A 20,665-nucleotide genomic window follows, 5' to 3' on the forward strand; every position below is an offset into this window, starting at 1 on the left:
ACCCAAGGACATTGTGGTTCACCGTTCCATTATGGATCACAGCAGTTGAAGAAGGCGGGTCACCACCACCTTCTCAAGGGAACTAAATGCTGGCCAGCCAGCGATGTACATGTACCATGAGTAACTTTTAATAAATGATTGAAACAGAGATTTGGAACCCACAAACTAAACAAAAATCGAGGTTCAGGTGGAACAGATATAGGGCTTTGATTCTGTCCTGATGTGAGGACAAATAAAGAGTGCTGCACTGACACCAAATTGGAAATAGTGTTTAGAGTTGAATGCCTACAGTGTTTCACTCAGTGTATCAATCTAATATCGATTAAAGATTAGTTCCTGACGTATACGTCACCAACATACGAAAAAGGACGGTTAAGAGGGCATATGGGACACTTGAGTTCATCTCTTTAATGGCTGATGTAGCACCCACAATCCCATGCGATCATTAAACCGTTCTATTGGCCGTGAGCAGTGTTGATGGTGCGCATGTGTGAAATCGATTTGGGGCCCCGCCCCTCGTCGCTCTGATGGACAGGGAGACGAACCTTTGGGAAACCCTGAAGGACCGGAAGGAGCCTGGTCTTCCTGCCAATCAGAGCCCTCCTATTGTCTCAATGCGGAGGTTGGACCATGAGCTTCTGAAGCTGCTATTTCTGCTCCTGTCTCTGAATGAAGATTGAGCTTCACCCTGACTGTAAATTCCTTCCTCTGTCCAAGATCTGTGAGCACGGCACTCTCTTTTCTTGCCCCCTTTTCCATTTCTTTTTCCACTGTGGTGTTCAATTGTTGACTTGCAGCAACTGAAAGCAAAGGGAGTGAAACCGGGAGGAGACAGAGTCTGGAAACATTGGTCTGAGTCTGTGACTCAATTGGCAAAATAGACAGGCAGGAGGCTGGAAGAACACAGCAAGCCAGGCAGCATCAGGAGATGGAGAAGTCGACGTTTCGGCTGTAACCCTTCTTCAGGACTGGGAATGGGTGTAGGGGGAGATGCAGATAAAGGGGGTGTAAGGGGCAGTGTGGTGAAGTGAGGATAGGTGAAGACAGGCCGAGGGTATGACCTGGTTGGTCAAGGGGATGAAGGAAACTGGTTGGTGGCAGGGAGGATTGGAAATGAGGGGTCGGGGCTTTGAAGGTAGTTGGGGATGGGAAGTGAAGTTATTTGAAATTGGAGAACTCAATGTTGAGTCCTTCGAGCTGTAGGTTGCACAGGCGGGAGATGAGGTGTTGTTCCTCCAAGTTGTGGTTTGGTCTGGTGTGGCAACGGAGGAGGCCAAAGATGGTCATGTCAGGAATGGAGTGGGAAGGGGAATTAAAATGGATGGTGACTGGGAGGTCCGGTTGGACTCTGTGGACCCAGCTGCGATGCTCGGTGAACCGTTCCCCGAGTTTATGCTCAGTCTCCCCGATGTAGAGAAGACCACCATTGACAAACACATGGCAAATGCAGTACCACAATGTGAAGTTAGAGCCTTTCTGTGGAAATAAAAGCAGAAAGGCGGTATATTGTTTAATTGGTGATGGAGTGGGATGTGGAGAAAGTGAGAACTGCAGATGGTGGAGACCAGAGTCAAAGTGTGGTACTGGAAAAGCACAGTAGGTCAGGTAGTATCCAAGGAGCAGCAGAGTTGACATTTCGGGCACGAGCCCTTTATTAGGAATGATGTGTGGACATACCAAGGGGCCTCAGCGTCCTCCTACACCAGTCACTGCCAGTTGTCAGACAGGTGCAGCAAGCAATCAGCACGGCAAGTGTTATATTAGCAAAAGGACTTGAGCTCAGAAGTGAGAATGTCTCTCTGCAGTTTGGGGGTCATTGAATATATTCAAGGCTGAATTCATCTGATTTTAGAACAACAAAGAAGTGGATGTTTATGGGGGAAAGCAAGAAAAGTGGGCGGCATGGTGGCACAGTGGTTAGCACTGCTGCCTCACAGCGCCAGAGACCCGGGTTCAGTTCCTGACTCAGGTGACTGACTGTGTGGAGTTTGCACATTCTCCCCGTGTCAGCGTGGGTTTCCTCCGGGTGCTCCGGTTTCCTCCCACAGTCCAAAAATGTGCAGGTCAGGTGAATTGGCCATGCTAAATTGCCCGTAGTGTTAGATAAGGGGTAAATGTAGGGGAATGGGTGGGTTGCGCTTTGGCGGGTCGGTGTGGACATGTTGGGCCGAACGGCCTGTTTCCACACTGTAATTAATCTTAATCTAATCTAAAATGATTTTAAGACCAGTACAGAACAGTTATAGGGTCATACAGCACAGAAACAGACCATTCAGCCCATCTAGCCAATGCTGACCTTATTCACAAACTAAACTAGTCCCACCTAGATTGGCCCAATTCCCTTTGAACCTTTCCTATTCATGTACTTATCCAAATGTCTTTTAAATATTGTTACTGTACCTGCATCCACCACTTCCTTTGGACATTTACTCCACACACTAACTACTCTCTGTGTTGAAAAAAAGGTGCCCCTCCTGCCTTTTTGAAATCTTTCTCCTCTCGCCTTCAAATCTGCTGCCTAATCTTGAACCACCCACCCTAGGGAAACAATACCTGGCGGTCACCTCATCTATCCCCCTCATGATTTTATAAACCTCTGTACGGTCACCTTTCAACCTCCTGTGGTCCATTGAACAAGTCCCAACCTATTCATATAGATGTTGGCAGAATCACAACTAATCCTTTGAATGTTGGTGCAGATTTGTAAGACCAGATGGCCTACTCCTGCTTCCAATTCTCTCTCACTGTCCAGAACAGCAAGAGAACATAAGACATTGGAGCAGAAATTTAGGCCATTCAGCCCATCAGGTCTGCTCCATCATTCAATCATGACTGATAAGTTTCTCAATCACATTCTCCCACTTTGTCCCCGTAACCCTCCATTGCCTTGATACTCAAGAACATCTCTATCTCAGTCTTAAATATCCTCAGTGACCTGGCCTCCACAGCCTTCTGTGGCAGTGAATTCCATAGATTCACCACTCTCTGGCTGCAGAAGTTTCTCCTTACGTCCATTCTGAAAGATCTTCCCTTTACTCTAAGGCTGTGCCCACTGGTTCTAGTCCCTCCAACCAATGGAAATATCTTCCCAACTTCCACTCTGTCCAGGCTGTTCAAGATTCTGTATGTTTCAATTAGACCCTCCCCCCTCCTGAGTGTGGGCCTGTTAATCAGCATGAACCAGACCCTTCAGGATGAGGTACAGCAGGGATTAGGGTCAGCAAAGTGAGAATGGACGGAGTGTGTGTGGGATGGAGATTTTCAGCTTCTGGGGAATAAGAGAGGAAAGTGAGTTCACTATAAATTAGAATTGACTGGATGGGCTGATGGGCCAAGGAGTGACAGATGGAGTTGAATTTGGAGAAATGTCAGGTTTGCATTTTGGTCAAACAATCCAGGCAGAACTGACACCGTTAAGGGGAGTGTGGCAGAACACAGAGACCTTGGAGTGCAGGTTCATAGTTCCTTGAGAGTGGAGTCACAGGTAGACAGGATAGTGAAGAAGGCATTTGGGATGCTTTCTTTTATTAGTCAAAGCATTGAGTAGATGAGTTGGGTGCTCATGTTGCGGCTGTACAGGTCATTATTTGGACCATCTTTGGAATACTGCATTCAGTTCTGGTCTCCCTGCTACAGGAAATGTGTTGTGCAACTTTGAAAGGGATTGGTAAAGATTTGTGAGTCTGTTGCCAGAGTAGGAGGGTTTGAGCTACAGGAAGAATCTGAATAGACCAGGATATATTCTTGGCACATCGGAGGCTGAATGGTGACCTAACAGGTTTATGGGGTGAACACCCAAGGTCTTTTCCCCAGCTTATGGGAGTCCAGAACTAAGATGGGCACAGGTTTAAGGTAAATGGGGAAAGGGAAGTGAGGGGCAACTTCTTCACACAGAGGGTGGTGAATGTATGGAACAAGCTGCCAGAGGAAGTGGTGGAGGCTGGTGCAATGACAACATTTAAAAGGCACCTGGCTGGGTCCGTGACTAGGAAGGGTTAAGAGGGATGTGGGCCAAATGCTGGCAAATGGGACGCGATTAATTTAGGATATTTGGTCGGCATAGACGAGTTGGGATGACTGATCTGTTTCTGTGCCATATGACTCTAATCATCTTTGGTGAAAGCAGAAATGTGGTTGTGAAGACTGGACTTGCAGAGCAGCTTTCAAGGATATTTTGCCTTTAATGGGATCAGAAGAAGTTAAAATGAAATCTTTCATTTGTGAGCCAGCAACTGAGTGAGTGAGGACATCTGGGATTTTGTTGGAAAGTGGGAATTGATTGCACTGTGGAGATGAAGCCCTACCCTATCGAGTCATTTCTGCTGGTGGGTGAAACTAGGCCTCAAGGTCAGAGGGAGTGGATTTCGGACAGAGATGAGGACAATTTGCTTATCCCGGAGAGTAGTGAATCTATGGAATTCTCTGGTCAAGGAAGCAGTAGAGGCAGCTTCATTAAATATATTCAAGACACAGTTGAATGGGTATTTGCAATGGTAGGGGAATGAAGGGTGGTTGGGACAATGCAGGGAGGAGGAGCTTAGACAATGGATCGATCAACCATGACCTTAATGAATGGCGGAGCAGGCTGGATGGGCCAAATGGCCTACTCCTGCTTCTATTACTATGAAACTATAACCCTGCATTTCCCATGGCTAACCCACCTAACCTGTACATCCCTGGACGCTCTGGTCAATTTAGCACGGCCAATCCAAATCAGGCCTGGTGAGCAGTGAGGTGATGTGGAAAATGAACATCAGAGAGTGATAGAAAAGGGACAAGGAGAGTAAATGTACCAGCAATCAAAACTGGACTTTAAAGATCACCAAAATTGAAACTAAAAATGGTGTCTGAATGTGTGCTGCATTGTAACAAAAGTGAATAAATTGTCTGCACACATTGAAGTGAATAATTATGATCTGAGACTCCTTACAGAGACACGGCTTCAGGATGACAAGGATTGGATCCTCAATAGCGAGGGGGTAGTCAAATGGGAAGCGAGGTAAAGGTAGAGGGTTGGCATTGCAAATCCAAACACTGATCACAGGATAGTCTGGTGTCAGCTCAGGTTTCAGGTCCTGATTTCTTTGTCCTCTGTTGACCTCCCTGTTCCCCCGGAGTATGATGTTGGTCTGTTCTCAACTCTGCTGAAGTTTTGACCCCCCTTTTACACCTTCCAGAAGAGTAAAACATTGAGACCCAACCCACAATCTCCCAGCCTGTCAACCATCCAGACACAGAGTGTAGTCATAGCAGGGAATCAAACAAGAAAAATGAAACCAAATTCAAAATAAATAGGTGCTCGTGTTTAATGTTTGTTCATGAAGAAGTAAACCAGAAATAGGACACTCTCAGGATTCTTATGGTGCCCTACTTGAGGAATTCTCTCTCCCTGCCATCTAACTATTAGTTGCAAATGTGTTGCTGGTCAAAGCACAGCAGGTTAGGCAGCATCTCAGGAATAGAGAATTCGACGTTTCGAGCATAAGCCCTTCATCAGGAATAAGAGAGAGAGAGCCAAGCAGGCTGAGATAAAAGGTAGGGAGGAGGGACTAGGGGGAGGGGCGATGGAGGTGGGATAGGTGGAAGGAGGTCAAGGTGAGGGTGATAGGCCGGAGTGGGGTGGGGGCGGAGAGGTCAGGAAGAGGATTGCAGGTTAGGAGGGCGGTGCTGAGTTGAGGGAACCGACTGAGACAAGGTGGGGGGAGGGGAAATGAGGAAGCTGGAGAAATCTGAATTCATACCTTGTCGTTGGAGGGTTCCCAGGCGGAAGATGAGGCGCTCCTCCTCCAGCCGTCGTGTAGTTGTGTTCTGCCGGTGGAGGAGTCCAAGGACCTGCATGTCCTCGGTGGAGTGGGAGGGGGAGTTAAAGTGTTGAGCCACGGGGTGATTGGGTTGGTTGGTTCGGGCGGCCCAGAGGTGTTCTCTGAAGCGTTCCGCAAGTAAGCGGCCTGTCTCACCAATATAGAGGAGGCCACATCGGGTGCAGCGGATGCAATAGATGATGTGTGTGGAGGTACAGGTGAACTTGTGGCGGATATGGAAGGATCCCTTGGGGCCTTGGAGGGAAGTGAGTGTGGAGGTGTGGGCGCAAGTTTTACATTTCCTGCGGTTGCAGGGGAAGGTGCCGGGGGTGGAGGTTGGGTTGGTGGGGGGTGTGGATCTGACAAGGGAGTCACGAAGGGAGTGGTCCTTGCGGAACGCTGATAGGGGAGGGGAGGGAAATATATCCTTGGTGGTGGGGTCCGTTTGGAGGTGGCGGAAATGGCGGCGGATAATACGTTGTATGCGCAGGTTGGTGGGGTGGTAGGTGAGAACCAGTGGGGTTCTGTCTTGGTGGCGGTTGGAGGAGCGGGGCTCAAGGGCGGAGGAGCGGGAAGTGGAGGAGATGCGGTGGAGGGCATCGTCGATCACGTCTGGGGGGAATCTGCGGTCCTTGAAGAAGGAGGCCATCTGGGCTGTGCGGTGTTGGAATTGGTCCTCCTGGGAGCAGATGCGGCGGAGACGAAGGAATTGGGAATATGGGATGGCGTTTTTACAGGGGGCAGGGTGGGAGGAGGTGTAGTCCAGGTAGCTGTGGGAGTCAGTCGGTTTATAATAGACGTCTGTGTTGAGTCGGTCGCCCGAGATAGAAATGGAAAGGTCTAGGAAGGGGAGGGAGGAGGCTGAGACAGTCCAGGTGAATTTCAGGTCGGGATGGAAGGTGTTAGTAAAGTTGATGAACTGTTCAACCTCCTCGTGGGAGCACGAGGCAGCGCCGATACAGTCATCGATGTAGCGGAGGAAAAGGTGGGGGGGTGGTGCCAGTGTAGTTGCGGAAGATGGACTGTTCCACATATCCTACGAAGAGGCAGGCATAGCTGGGGCCCATGCGGGTGCCCATGGCAACTCCTTTAGTTTGGAGGAAGTGGGAGGATTGAAAAGAGAAGTTATTCAGGGTGAGGACCAGTTCAGTCAGTCGAAGGAGGGTGTCAGTGGAAGGGTACTGGTTGGTGCGGCGGGAAAGGAAGAAGCGGAGGGCTTTGAGTCCTTCGTGATGGGGGATGGAGGTGTACAGGGACTGGATGTCCATAGTGAAAATAAGGCGTTGGGGACCGGGGAAGCGAAAATCCTGGAGGAGGTGGAGGGCGTGGGTGGTGTCCCGAACGTAGGTGGGGAGTTCTGGGACTAAAGGGGACAGGACCGTGTCGAGGTATTGGGAGATGAGTTCGGTGGGGCAGGAGCAGGCTGAGACAATGGGTCGGCCGGGGCAGGCAGGTTTGTGGATTTTGGGCAGGAGGTAGAAACGGGCGGTGCGGGGTTGTGGGACTATGAGGTTGGAGGCGGTGGATGGGAGATCCCCTGAGGTGATGAGGTCCTGGATGGTCTGGGAGATGATGGTTTGGTGGTGGGAGGTGGGGTCATGGTCAAGGGGGGCGATAAGAGGAGGTGTCCGCGAGCTGGCGTTTGGCTTCAGCGGTATACAGGTCAGTGCGCCAAACTACCACCGCGCCTCCCTTGTCTGCGGGTTTGATGGTGAGGTTGGGATTGGAGCGGAGGGAGTGGAGGGCTGCACGTTCTGAGGGTGAGAGGTTGGAGTGGGTGAGAGGGGTGGACAGGTTGAGTCGGTTGATGTCACGGCGGCAGTTGGCTATAAAGAGGTCGAGGGCGGGTAGGAGGCCTGCACGGGGTGTCCAGGTGGATGGGGTGTGTTGGAGGCGGGAGAAGGGGTCGTCAGAGGGTGGGCGGGAGTCTTGGTTGTGAAAGTAGGCACGGAGGCGAAGGCGGCGGAAGAATTGTTCAATATCTCGCCGCGTGTTGAACTCATTAATCCGAGGGCGTAGGGGAACGAAGGTGAGGCCCCTGCTGAGGACTGATCTTTCATCCTCAGAGAGGGGGAGATCTGGAGGGATGGTGAAAATCCGGCAAGGCTGGGAGCTAGGACCTGGTGTGGGACTGGAGCTGGAGCTGGAGCTGGGGGCGGGGTTAGGGGCGGGGACAGAGATCGAAGTAGGGGCGGAGTTGGACGTGGTGACGTTGCTCGACGTGGGGGCGGGGTCATGCGTCGTGACGGAAATAAGCGTGGGGGCGGGGTTACGTGAAGCGACGGGAGATGGCGTGGGGGCGGGGTTATGCGTAGTGACGAAAGACGGCGTGGGGGCGGGGAAACCTGAGGATTTGTGCTCCTGCAGGTTAGTGATGTCAGTGGGGGCGGAAGTGGCTGCGTCGACGGCAACCGGAGGGGCGGAAATGGTTGCGGCGACGGAGGAGTGGTGGTCATTCCCGGTGGCCGCGTGGGTCGCGGGTCCGTCGGCGATCGTGGAAGCGGTTGTGTGTGTGGTGGTCACCGGGGCAGTTGTAGGGGCGGCGATCGCGGGGCTCCGAGGTCGGTGGGGGCGGAAGTGACATCACGGTCGGCGGCGGCCTTTGGTGCCGCGGGCGCTGTGGAGGCCACATGTGTAATGGCGTCCGACAGGCCTGTGGAAGATTCTGGAATAGTTGAGGGGCCACGAGTGTGGGGGTAAGTACATGAAAGTTTTTGGTACTTACTGTCTTTAATCTCTGATAGGGCTAGGAAGAACTGTTCTGTGGGGAGAGAGAGAGTTTGAGTCCAGTGTTACTCCTCTTCAGAACTGGCTGGGCTTCCTTTTAGAATATTAAAATAGGTTTGGAATTGTAAAATAAGTTTCAAAATAAAAATAAATAGCATTTTGAATAGATAAACTTCAGGTTAAATTACCCAGCTAAGATTTACAACAATATTTACATCAACAGAAGTAAACCCTCTGTGTTAAAAGGTTGTCCCTTAGGTGTCTCATAAATCTTTCTGGTCTCACCCTAAATCTATGCCCTCTAGTTCTGAACTCTCCCTACCCTGGGGAAAAGACATACAAAAGTTGAGTAGCCATTAAAATGCGAAAAGAATACAATGTTGAGCCAATGGGGGAATAAAAAAAAATGACTTTTGAACTCCTATTAGCATTTGGACACTTAAAATCTGTCAGTAACACTAGCATCTCCACAGGGAATACTGCGCATGATCTTCGGTGTCAGCAAGCACTGCACATGCTTCTCGCTGACCGCAGAAAGGGCGCGCGACCTTCTTTTGACGAACCAATAGGACGACCTGGAGGACCGGAAGGGGATGGGTCCTCCTGCCAATCAGAGTCGCCTTATTGTCTGAATGCGAAAGTTGGACCTTGAGTCTCTCTCTTTCCTTCTCTCTCTCTTTCTCTCAACTTTTTTCCTCCATACAATATCCTTCTATCTCGCCCAATGTTTCCCAGTGCAGTTCAGTCGAAAAGAGTGGTGCTGGAAAAGTACAGCAGGTCAGGCAGCATCCGAGGAGCAAGAGAGTTGATGTTTCAGCCACGAGCCCTTCTTCAGGCATGGCCAATTCACCTAACCAGCACATTTTTGGATTGTGCGAAGAAACCCACGCAGACACGGGGAGAACGTGCAAACTCCACATAGAGAGTCACCTGAGGCAGGAATTGAACCCAGCTCTCTGGCGCTGTGAGGCAGCAGTGCAAACCACTGTGCCACCTTGCCACCCACGTTAGGGGGTCATTCAATGAGGCAGCCCCTCCTGCCCGAAATGTTGATTTTCCTGCTCCTCGGATGCTGCCTGACTTGTTGTGCTTTTCCAGCACCACTCTAATCATGGCTCTGATCTCCCACATCTGCAGTCCTCACTTTCGCCGAGCACAGAAACAGACCCCTTCAGCCCAACTAGTCCATGCTGACTATATTCACAAACTAAACTAGTCCCAGCTGCCTGTGTTTGACCCGTATCCCTTCTGAACCTTTCCTATTCATGTACTTATCCAAATATCTTTTAAATGTTCACCTCATCTACACCCCTCATGATTTTATAAACCTCTGTAAGGTTACCTGTGCTCAAGTGAAAGTAGTCCCAGCCTCTGCACCGCTATGTAGGGAGATCCATATCCATTTATCATCTGTTCAATGCTGGTGCAGGCTTGAAAGACCAAATAGCCTACTACTGCTCCCAATTCTCACTCTGTGTCCAGGACAGCAAGAGACCATCAGACATAGGAGCAGAAACACAATCTCCCAACTCCTGTACTCCTGGAGGGCAAAAAGACACAGCTTTGGCGCATATGGTGAAGGAGAATCCAAAGGGTTTTACAAATACATTAAGGGCAAAAGGGTAACTAGGGAGAGAATAGGCCCCCTCCAAGATCAGCAAGGTGGCCTTTCTGTGGATCCGCAGGAGATGGGGGAGATAATAAATGAGTATTTTGCATCAGTGTTTACTGTGGAGAAGGACATGGAAGATATAGAATGTAGTCAAATAGATGGTGACATCTTGAAAAATGTTCATATTAGAAAGGATGTGGTGCTGGATGTCTTGAAATGCATAAATCCCCAGGACCTGATCATGTGTACCCGAGAACTCTGTGGGAAGCGAGGGAAGTTGCTGAGATATTTGTATCATTGATAGTCACAGGTGAGGTGCCAGAAGACTTAGGTTGGCTAACATGGTGCCACTGTTTAAGAAGGGCAGTAAGGACAAGCCAGGGAACTATAGACCAATAAGACTGATGTCGGTGGTGGACAAGTTGTTGGAAGGAATCCTGAGGGACAGTATTTACACATTTGGAAAGGCAAGGACTGATTAGGGATAGTCAACATGGCTTTGTGCATGGGAAATCATGTCTCATGAACTTGATTGAGTTTTTTGAAGAAGTAACAAAGAGGATTGATGAGGATAGAGTGGTGGATGTGATCTATGTGGACTTCAGTAAGGTGTTCGAGGTTAGATCTCATGGAACACAAGGAGAACTTGCTCAAAGGTAAAAGGCAGAGGGTGGTGGTGGAGGGTAGGTTTTCAGACTTGAGGACTGTGACCAGTGGAGTGCCACAAGGATCGGTGCTGGATTCACTACTTTTCATAATTTACGTAAATTATTTTGATGTGAACATAGGAGGTATAGTTAGTGAGTTTGCAGATGACACCAAAATTGGAGGTATAGTGGACAGCGAGCAAGGTTACCTCAAATTTACAACGGGATCTTGATCAGATGGGCCAATGGCTGAGGAGTGGCAGATGGAGTTCAATTTAGATAAATGTGAGGGGCTGCATTTTTGGAAAAGCAAATCAGAGCAGGACTTATACATTTAATGGTAAGGTTCAGGGGAGTGTTACTGAACAAAGAGATCTTGGAGTGCAGGTTCATAGCTCCTTAAAAGTGGAGTTGCAGGTAGATAGGATAGTGAAGAAGGTATGCTTTCCTTTATTGGTCAGAGTGTTGAGTATAGGAGTTGGGAGGTCATGTTTCAGCTGTATCACACCTCGGTTAAGTCACTTGTGGAATATTGCATGCAATTCTGGTCTCCTTCCTTTTGGAAGGATGTTGTGAAACTTGAAAGGGTTCAGAAAAGATGAACAAGGTTTGAGCTATAGGGAGAGGCTGAAGAGGATGGAGCTATTTTCTCTGGAGCATCAGAGGCTAAGGGGTAACTGTGTAGAAGTTTATAAAATCATGGACAGGGTAAATTAGACAAAGTATTTTCCTGGGGCGGGGGAGTCAAGAACTAGAGGACATTAGTTTAATGTGAGGGGACAAAGATGTAAAGTCCCCCACCATAACCACCGTATTATTCTTACTGATAACTGAAATCTCCTTACAAATCTGTTTCTCAATTTCCCGCTGACTCTTAGGGGGGTATATAATACCATCCCAATAAGGTGATTATCCCTCTCATTTCAGTTCCACCCAAATAACTTTCCTGGATGTATTCCCAAGAATATTCTGCTTAAATACAGCTGTAATACCAACCCTTATCAAAAACACCACTCCCCACCTCGCTTGCCCCCTTTTCTACCCTTCCTATAGCATTTGTATTGTGGAACATTAAGCTGCCAGTCCTGTCCATCACTGAGCCACGTTTCTGTGATTGCTGTCATATCCCATGCCCTGACTTCATCTGCATTTCATGTTAGGCCTCTTGCATTGAAGTAAATTCAGTTCAATTTACCAATCCTAACTTGTTCTCTGCTTTGTCCCTACCTACCCTGACTGCTTGACTCACTCCTTTTCCCAATTGTACCAGTCTCAGATTGATCTCTTTCCTCACTATTCCCACCTAACTAGTTTAAAACCTCATGAGCAGCTCTCACAAATCTCCCTGTCAGTATATTAGTCCCCTTCCAATTCAGGTGCAATCTGTCCTTCTTGTACACATCACTTCTACCCCAGAAGAGAATCCAACAATCCAAAAATGTGAGCCCTTCTCCCCTGAACAAGGTCCTCAATCATATATTCATCTTCTCTATTCTCCTATTCCTACCCTCACTAGCTTATAGCACCGAGAGTAACCCAGGTATTACGACCCTCGAGGACCTTCTTATTTCAATTCCTGCCTAATTTTCTTTGACCCTTCAGAATCTCATCTTTTTCCCTTCCGATGTCATTGGTTCCAGTGTGTACAATGACGACCTGCTTGTCCCTCTCCCCTTTTGGAATATTCTGCACCCTCTCCGAGACATCCTTGATCCTGGCACGAGGGAGGCAACACACCATTCGATTATTCGCTGCTGGCTGCAGAAATGTCTGTCTGTGCATCTGACTAGAGGGTCCCCTGTCACAATCGAACACTTGGACCCCAGCATGCCCCTCATTACATTAGAGCCTGTCTCAATACCAGAAACTTGGCTGTTCATGCCACGTTCCGCTGGGAGTCCATCACCCCATACATTTTCCAAACCAGTATACTTGTTTGAAACGGGTATAGCCACAGAAGATTCCTGCACTAACTGTTTACCTCTCCTACCTTTCCTGGTGTTACTCCATCTATCTGACTGTATCTGCAGCTTTTCTCACTTCCTATAAGTATCTATTACACCCCCTAGCTCTTGTGAATTCCTCATTGCCTCGAACTTTTGCTCCAACAGATCCAGTCGATCTGATAGGATTCGTGACCAAGGACACTTGCTGCAGACAATCCTCAGTAACATGGAAACTCTCCCTAATCTCTCATTTCCGACAGGAAGAATATATCGCTATACTAAAGGCCATTTTTGCTCATCCAAAATCTGCAGACCCAGATAACAACAATTTCTTTTTGCTCTTAAAAAGACGCACTCCAGGCTAAGTTAGCACTTATCACTTTTAATAAATTTTAAAATTTAATAGGCATTTTAATAAAACATTGTAATCAAGAAAGAATCCATTCTGCTCACTTCTGAACAGGCTGAAAATTGAATAAAAAAAACTACCTTCGAACCCAAAAGAAACCCAACTTTTAGGGGCGGGGGCGGGCACAACTATCGCCCCGCCCCCTATTGTGTCCGAATTCTTGGAGGACTCCTCCAACCACGCCCCCTAAACTGGCGAAGACGTCACTCTTTATGACCCCGCCCCTATACGAGCTGGCGCATGTGCAGTGTAGCTCCCGCAGCCGGACGGCGGCCGAAGGAACAAGGACCGAAACCGCTGGGTCCAGCAGCGCGTTCCGGGTCCGGGGATCCTTCTTCAGAACACGGACAGGTCTCAGAGACATCCCGGGGGAGGTCACCAGGCCCAAGCGCCAAGACCTGGCTCCTGCCCCCGGGGAGAGATGGTGAGACAGGGTAGGATTGGGAACCGGGGGAGGGGGGTGGGATTTATAAACTCCTCGGGTCTCCAATAAAAGCCGCCCAGGCCCACTGTTTACTTCACCGGCGAAGGACCCCTCGGGTTGCCCGGGCAACCGACGGCCATCTTTGTGAGGGTCAGGCGGAAGTTGTCTTTGGGCCGGGCTGGCGGGCGGCCATCTTGGTGAAGGCACCGTTCGCCGTCATTTCCGGGAGGTAATTCCAACCTCGGGCATCCTTTGTGTCAATGAGAATTTCCTCATCTCACTCTCTGGGAGACCTGGCCCTGAGCTCGGTCTGTGTGCCCTTAAAACAGGAAAAGGAAGTGGGAGACAGGTCCAGAAAAAAACAATACTTAGATGGGTTGTGAATTTGAGGTGAATTAATGTGATAATTTGTGCCACTGGAACAGGATGTGGGTGTTTCCGAGATGGCAATGACCAGGAGGGCATTGACGTGTTGGTGTTAGTTTCAGTTTGTAGACAAGAGAAAAGGGCGAACACCAGGAGTGGAGGAAAGACATGAGGATGGATTTGAATTTCAATGCAGGGGGAGGGATAATATGTAGGATTCGAATTTAATACATTTAGCAAGTGGATAGGAAAAGTGTTCTGTAGAAAGTTGAACTGTCCCCTCAGTCTTTTTTCCATCTTGTGCGCACAGTGATGTCTTTTGGACATTTCTTTTATAGGATGATGCAAGTTTCAGATGGGAAACTCAAGACAAACATCATAGCATGGAAACAGACCCTTCAGTCCAACTCATCCATGCTAACCATATATCCCAACCTAATCTAAATCCACTTGCCAGCAGCTAGCCCATATCCCTCTGAACCCTTCCTAGTCATATACCCATCCAGATGCCTTTTACATGTTGCAATTGTACTAGCCTCTACCACTTCCTCTGGCAGCTCATTCCACACATGCACCATCCTCTGAGTGAAAAAGTTGTCCCTTGGGTCTCTTTTATATCTTTCCCCTCTCACCCTAAGCCTATGCCCTTTAGTTCTGGATGTCCCCACCCCAGGGAAAAGACTTTGTCTATTTATCCTATCCATGATTATGATTTTATAAACCTCTCTATAAGGTCAGTCTCCAATGCTTCAGGGAAAACAGCCCCAGCCTATTCAACTTCACCCTATAGCTCAAATCCTCCAAACGTAGCAACATTTTTGTAAACCTTTTCTGAACCCTTTCAAGTTTCACAACATCCTTCCGATAGGAAGGAGACCAGAATTGCATGCAATATTCCAAAAGTGGCCTAACCAATGTCCTGTACAGCCACAACCTGACATCCTAACTCCATTAATTAATACTCCAACTAATAAAGGAAAGCATGTCAAACACCTTCACTATCCTATCTACCTGCAACTCCACTTTCAAGGAGCTATACACCTGCACTCCAAGGTCACTTTGTTCAGCAACACTCCCTGGGACCTTACCATTAAGTGTATAAGTCCTGCTAAGGTCAGCTCAAGATTTGACAATTGGATGACTTGGGCCATAGTCTGGCGTTTGGATCACCAGATGCTGGGGATTTGTAAACTTTTAATCCCATCAATTTCCCCCAACACCATTTATACACAACTGCTCATTTCCTTCAGTTCTGCTCTCAATGGACCATGTGTTCCCCAACATTTTGGGGATGTTACTTGTGTCCTCCTTTGTGAGGATCAGAGCAACGTATGTGGTGAATTGGTCTGCCATCTCTTTATTCCACATGAGACCTTTGCCTGTTTCTAAGTGTAATTGTTTTCACTAATGCTTTTTTTGCCTCTTCACTTACCCCATTTCCCCTTCTCATCAATCCTTTTGCTGAAACCTGAACTGCTCCCAGTCTTCAGATCTGCTACTTTATTTTTAGCCAATTCGTACGCCACTTCTTTGATTAGATTAGATTAGATTAGACTTACAGTGTGGAAACAGGCCCTTCGGCCCAACAAGTCCACACCGACCCGCCGAAGCGCAACCCACCCTTACCCCTACATTTACCCCTTACCTAACACTACGGGCAATTTAGCTTGGCCAATTCACCTGACCCACACATCTTTGTGACTGTGGGAGGAAACCGGAGCACCCGGAGGAAACCCACGCAGACACGGGGAGAACGTGCAAACTCCACACAGTCAGTCGCCTGAGTCGGAATTGAACCCGGGTCTACAGGCGCTGTGAGGCAGCAGTGCTAACCACTGTGCCACCGTGCCGCCCTCTAAATGCGATCCTTAATGTCCCTTGTAAGCTGTGGCTAGGCCACTTATCGTGTTTTATTTTGTCAGACAGGATGGAACAACTGTTCCTTCTGGTGCTATTTAAATGTTTGTCATTTCTTTCAATAATGTTCCCTCATTTGTTGCAGCCTGTTCTTGTTTCTGCCATTGCTTTAGATTGAAGTCCCCAGTCTCTGAATCAACTCTGTTCCTCTTCATCTGAATGGAATGTTCTCTCACTCAGTTCTTCACTCTTCTACAAGGGGCCTCTCACAGCTACATTGCTGATTATTCCCTTCTCATGGAGGAATTAACACTTTGGAATTAAACCACCATTATCCAACAGAACCACAGCCACTTCTGCAATATTGTGTCTCCCTCCTATTGGAAGGATGTTGTAAACATGAAAGGGTTCAGAAACGATTTGCTAGGATGTTGCCAGGGTTGGAGGATTTGTGCTATAGAAAGAGGCTCAACAGGCTGGGGCTGTTTTCCCTGGAGCGTCGGAGGCTGAAGTGTGACCTTATAGAGGTTTATAAAATCATGAAGAGCATGGATAGGGTAAATAGGCAAGGTCTTTTCCCTGGGGTGGGGGAGTCCAGAATGGGAGGGTAATTGGTTCAGGGTGGGGGAGAGGGGCAGGTGTAAAACTGACCAAAAGGGCAATTTATTAACCCAGAGGATGGCACAAGTGGTGGAGGAAAGTACAATTACAACATTTAAAAAGGCATCTGAATGGGGATATGAATAGGAAGGGTTTAAATGGAAAATGGCTAATGCTGGCAAATGGGATTTGAATGATTTGGAACATAGACAATAGGTGCAGGAGTAGGCCATTCTGCCCTTTGAGCCTGCACCACCATTCAATATGATCATGGCTGATCATCCTTAATCAGTATCCTGTTCCTGCCTTATCTCAATAACCCTTGATTCCACTATCCTTGAGAGCTCTATCCAACTCTTTCTCAAATGAATCCAAAGACTGGACCTCCACTGCCCTCTAGGGCAGAGCATTCCACACAGCCACCACTCCCTGCTGAAGAAGTTTCTCCTCATCTCTGTCCTAAATGGTCTACACTGTATTTTTAAGCTATGTCCTCTGGTTTGGCACTCACCCATCAGCGGAAGCATGTTTCCTGGCTCTAGCGTGTCCAATCCTTTAATATTCTTATATGTCTCAATCAGATCCCCTCTCAGTTTTCTAAACTCTAGGGTATACAAGCTCAGTCGCTCCAGTCTTTCAGCGTAAGGTAGTCCCGCCATTCCAGGAATTGACCTCGTGAACCTATGCTGCACTTCCTCAATAGCCAGAATGTCTTTCCTCAAATTTGGAGACCAGAACTGCACACAGTACTCCAGGTGTGGTCTCACCAGGGCCCTGTACAGCTGCAGAAGAACCTCTTTGCTTCTATACTCAATCCCTCTTGTTATGAAGGCCAGCATGCTATTAGCCTTCTTTACTACCTGCTGTACCTGCATGCTTACCTTCATTGACTGGTGTACAACAACACCCAGATGTCTTTTTACTGTTTGGTACAGGCGTGTTGGACCACAGGGTGTTTCTGTGCTGTATGTCTCTATGTCTCTATGACCCTGGCTTTCCAACGAAGTTTGCCACGTCTGTATGTTCAGTTTTTCTCTGGTGTCAGTGTTAATGCCTCGATGTCTCATTTTGTTCCCCCCTTCCCGGGGTCGTTAACCATTTTGTGTCTGGTCCTTCCTCAAGAAGCTGCATTGCAGGTTCACCCTGAATTGGCACTTTTTTTTGCTTCCCAAAATCAGACCTGCTCACTCTCAGCAATATCCCAGTGTTGTGAAAGATATTAACTTCCAGGTGGAGTTATCCAAAATGCGGAGATGTCAGTCTTGGCTTTTTTGCTTTTCAGCCCCTGGAAGATCCTTCAGGAGAATTAGTTAGAGCGGAGTGAGATGGTGCTTTCAGTTTTGTGGAATAAAAAAAAGTATTCTGCAGAAAGTAGAATTGCTTGTTTAGAATTTCTACCTTTGTAATCTCTTTCTTTTTACAGAGTATTTGAAGATTTGAAGACGGGAAGTTTCAAGATCAACAGATGAAGGGCTTATGCCCGAAACGTTGACTCTCCTGCTCCTCGGATGCTGCCTGACTTTTCGACTCTGACTCTCCAGCATCTACAGTTTTCACTTTGATGTCACTGTCTGACAGTCACTCAGTCCATCAGGAACGCAACAGTTTTCAACTATGAGTCTGTGAGAAGGAGGAAAGCTTTTTGGTTCCCATTTGAGTACATTTTCAGCATCAGTGGGATTGGATGAGAGACCCAACTGTTGCAGCGCACTGAATGAGGAGTGTGTAGCAGCTATACGGCCTGGAAAGAGGAATTCTCGACGTGTTTGTGCGCGACTGAAGCTTTGGCCATGGAGAAACCCGAGGAATCCCGCCCCTTGGAGAAACCATGGAAGTGTGGTGACTGTGGGAAAGGCTTCCGTGCTCCGTCTGCCCTGGAGATTCATCGGCGCAGTCACACCGGAGAGAGGCCGTTCTTCTGCCCTGAGTGCAGGAAGGCCTTCAGCAATTCCTCCGCCCTGCAGGCCCACCAGCAGGTCCACACAGGGGAGAGGCCGTTCCCCTGCACTGAGTGCGGCAAGATCTTTAGCAATTCCTCCATCCTGCTGAAGCACCGGCGGGTCCACACGGGGGAGAGGCCCTTCAGCTGCCCTGAGTGCGGGAAGGCCTTTACACAGGCGTCCATCCTGCTGACCCACCGGCGGATCCACACTGGGGAGAGGCCGTTCTCCTGCCCCGAGTGTGGGAAGGGATTCAGTCAGGTGGGCAACTTGCGTACGCACCAGAGGGTCCACACTGGGGAGAAGCCCTTCAGCTGCCCCGAATGTGGGAAGGCCTTCAGCTATTCCTCCGACCTGCTGAAGCATCAGCGCGTCCACACCGGGGAGAGGCCCTTCAGTTGCCCCGAGTGCGGGAAAGGCTTCAGCGATTCCTCCGACCTGCTGAAGCACCAAAGGGTCCACACAGGGCAGAAGCCCTTCAGCTGCCCCGAGTGCGGGAAGGCCTTCAGCGATTCCTCTGCCCTGGTGAAGCATCGGCGAGTCCACACGGGGGAAAGGCCCTTCGACTGCCCCGAGTGCGGGAAAAGCTTTGCCCGGTCCTCCAACCTGCTGACCCACCGGCGGATCCACACGGGGGAGAGGCCCTTCAGTTGCCTCGAATGCGGGAAAGGCTTCACCCGCTCTTCCCACCTCCGGAGCCACCAGCGAGTTCACGTGCCATCGCAGGGGGATTGAAGGAGTGACGGCCAAGTGCCATTATCGACTGGATGATCAACCCAGTTCCAGGGATTCCGGGTTCAATTCCCACCGCGACAGATGGTGGAATTGGAATTTGGTCAGAAATCTGGAGTTCAGAATCTAACGGTGAAACCATTTTAGGGGTGTGGGGGTGGAGAAACCCCCATCTGATTCACTCAGTCGCCCCAGCTGCACCCTTTACCCGGTCTGGCCTGTATGTGACTCCAGACCCACAGCAGTGTGGCTTATTCCCCCCCCCCCCCGCCCCCCCCCAAAGCCCCTGGCAAATGGGCGAGGAGAAACTTACTTGGACACAGGATATGGGTTGAAATTGCTGAGTGAGGCAATACTTCCTCCGGGTTATGGTTGTAATGAGGATCCAATTACAAAGAGACAATTTCGTGCTGGCCAATATTAAAGAAAGGGGAGGCGGGGGTCTGTGTGCACTTTGATCTTAAGGTGTTTTGTTTTTTAAAAATCTGCTATGCTTTCTCTGCCTTTTTGCTGGAGAGAATCTGAAGCTGTAACAAAGTTGGGTCACAATAAAGGGTTACCTGAACTTACCCCCTGGCTCAGACTCTCATTGAAGGCTTTGAGCTCCAAGAGGTTTTGGTTTTAAAGCTGCTCATTTCTTTCAGCCTCATGCAGAGTTTCCAATGTCGTGTATCAGATGGAGCAGTGAATGAGGAGCCAGTATCGTTAGAATTTTTTCAGGAGTACAGAGTGCACCGTGTCATCGGCATTGTAAGGTTTCCTGGCAGCACCAGGAGCTGTGGGCTGTATTCACTGGGAACGATGTGGAAGTGCCGGTGTTGGACTGGAGTGGATAAAGTGGAAAAAATTACACAGCACCAGATTATCATCCAACAGATTTATTTGGAAGCAGTAGCTTTCCTAGTGCTGCTCTTTCATCGGGTAGCTATGGAGCAGGAACATATCGCAACCGATCAGTGTCATACTACTGATAGGATATATTGAACAAATCAAGATTGTGGTTTAGTCTTTCATCTTCTAGAATGGGTTGTGGGTTTTGTAATTAATATGTAAAGCTCAGAAGTACTTTTGAGTCACATTCTTGAGATGACTTAAGGTTTTATAAAAATCAGTGACATCTCAGCTCAGTAAATGAAGAATGTGAGGTTTGACTCTGTCTGTATCCCAATCTTGAATTTCCAAAGTAGGAATGTACAAAATATTACATGGATTGACTGCCTGCCGATTGTGTGCTTTTTTTGATCAAAATTGAATGTATCTGCAAATGCAAATTTACCCCATTGACCTGTGTGTGTCTGTGCATGCATCAGAGTGTGTGTGTGTGTGTGACTTTGTGTGTGAGAGTTTGCCTAAGAGTATATGTTTGCCTGTGTGCATGCATGGTAATGTATGAGGAGTATAAACCTGTGAGAGTGTTGAGTGGTGTGTGTCTGTGTTTGAGAGAGAGCATGTGTACGGGAGAGAGGTATAGATAAAAGTGAGGAATTGTATTTTGCTTAAAAAAAGAAGGGGAGGAATTGCAGTTACTGGCAGGGCCCTGGGTTATGTTGTAGAACAGAGACATGGAGGTATGGTTCAGGTACATAGTTCTTTGAAAGTTGCAT

At 48.5% G+C, this 20,665-nt stretch overlaps 1 pseudogene; it reads left to right on the forward strand.

Annotated features, from left to right (window-relative positions):
• LOC132809410 (zinc finger protein 850-like) overlaps positions 1 to 19,630 on the forward strand; it is a 63,222-nt pseudogene extending 43,592 nt beyond the window's left edge.
• The last annotated feature ends 1,035 nt before the right edge of the window (positions 19,631 to 20,665 follow it).

This window comes from Hemiscyllium ocellatum, unplaced genomic scaffold (genome assembly GCF_020745735.1).
Source record: "Hemiscyllium ocellatum isolate sHemOce1 unplaced genomic scaffold, sHemOce1.pat.X.cur. scaffold_1181_pat_ctg1, whole genome shotgun sequence".
Taxonomy (NCBI): Eukaryota; Metazoa; Chordata; class Chondrichthyes; order Orectolobiformes; family Hemiscylliidae; genus Hemiscyllium; species Hemiscyllium ocellatum.